Source organism: Myotis davidii, unplaced genomic scaffold, assembly GCF_000327345.1.
Source record: "Myotis davidii unplaced genomic scaffold, ASM32734v1 scaffold496, whole genome shotgun sequence".
Taxonomy (NCBI): domain Eukaryota; kingdom Metazoa; phylum Chordata; class Mammalia; order Chiroptera; family Vespertilionidae; genus Myotis; species Myotis davidii.
In genome coordinates, this window is record NW_006289398.1 from 4,441,501 (window position 1) to 4,443,113 (window position 1,613).

The 1,613-nt window shown below is 53.1% G+C and overlaps 1 protein-coding gene across 1 annotated transcript in view; it reads left to right on the forward strand.

Annotated features, from left to right (window-relative positions):
* PARP8 (poly(ADP-ribose) polymerase family member 8) overlaps positions 1-1,613 on the forward strand; it is a 203,191-nt gene that overhangs the window by 70,489 nt on the left and 131,089 nt on the right. The window lies entirely within an intron of this gene.

The window sequence follows — 1,613 nt, forward strand, 5'->3', positions numbered from 1 at the left end:
GAGGCTCGCTCCCGGGGTGTCTGGGGGTTGATGCAGCCAACCGGGCGCAGCACTGGCATCCTGGGTGGGAAGTGAAGTGGGTCCGAGACCCGGGGTGGCACGCACTAGTGGGGTCCCAGGCCGTGGTTTTCCTGGCGAGCTGCTTGCTGCTCCAGGTTCCCGTGTTGACTACGGTGGATATCGGCACGCAGCCTGCCAGTTCTCCATACTCTCCTCTGTGTGTGTGTGTGTGTGTGTGTGCGCGTGTGCGTGTGGCTGGGCTTGGAGGAGTGGTGCTCTGGTGTGTGTGTGTGCGTGTGCGCGTGTGCGTGTGGCTGGGCTTGGAGGAGTGGTGCTCTGGTGTGTGTGTGTGCGTGTGCGCGTGTGCGTGTGGCTGGGCTTGGAGGAGTGGTGCTCTGGTGTGTGTGTGTGCGTGTGCGCGTGTGCGTGTGGCTGGGCTTGGAGGAGTGGTGCTCTGGTGTGTGTGTGTGCGTGTGCGCGTGTGCGTGTGGCTGGGCTTGGAGGAGTGGTGCTCTGGTGTGTGTGTGTGCGTGTGCGCGTGTGCGTGTGGCTGGGCTTGGAGGAGTGGTGCTCTGGTGTGTGTGTGTGCGTGTGCGCGTGTGCGTGTGGCTGGGCTTGGAGGAGTGGTGCTCTGGTGTGTGTGTGTGGGTGTGTGTGTGTGTGTGGCTGGGCTGTGCGGAGTGCTGCTCTGGTTTCCACACTTGGCTGGAGGAAAGCGTTTGGCAGGCGCATGTGGCTGGAGCGTATTGTCACTTCTTCCTTGAGGGGCAGGATGGCACATGCATGTATGAACCTGAATTGTTCGCAGCGCGAAAGCCGGCAAAATCCAACTGTGTATTTCGGAGGTGGAGTTAGCATGAGAGGTCGCCGTGGGGTTGGGCCTGGCGGTCTTCGCTTGTTAAGTTGGGGTCTTCTCCCCGTGGCCCCTGGGGGACAGACACGGTGGCTTCACAGAGCAGCGGTCGCCTAGGGAAGCTGTCAGATGCCGCCCGGCTCTAGGACTTGACGTTCAGTAGCACCTGATCACGTTCCAAAATGCCTCTTAGCTGATGGAAACGTATGAACGCATTCACTGCAGAAGAGGCTTTCTTCTGTACATGGAGCTTTTAAAAGCTGGGAATTAATGTGGATCTTGAAGATGCTTGGGACCTGGGCTGCAGTCTCCGTCTCCAGAAAGCTGTAGTGAAACCATGGTCAGGCCTCCCACAGCCTCAGGATTGTGTTTTGTCTTTTCATTTTATTTTTTTGGTCTCCCCCCACCCCCATTTTTAAATTGAATTTATTGAGGTGACATTGGTTAATGAAACCATACAGATTCCAGGTGTACAGTTCTATAATACACCATCTGCATATTGTATTGTGTTCAGCATCTCCAGTGTGACTTGATTTACTAGTTGAAGATATAACATATAATATTGGGAGAGAATAAAATCACAGTGCTTCTTAATTTACCATCATCTTTGTAATTGTGAATAAAAAGAATAAATTAGAGAAGATTCAACTAAATTAACACTGCTCCTACACTTACTAGCCAGGGATACGTTGGTGTATGACTAATATCTTCCTGGATATTTTTAAAGACATACTTTTATTGATTTCAGAGAGGAAGGGAG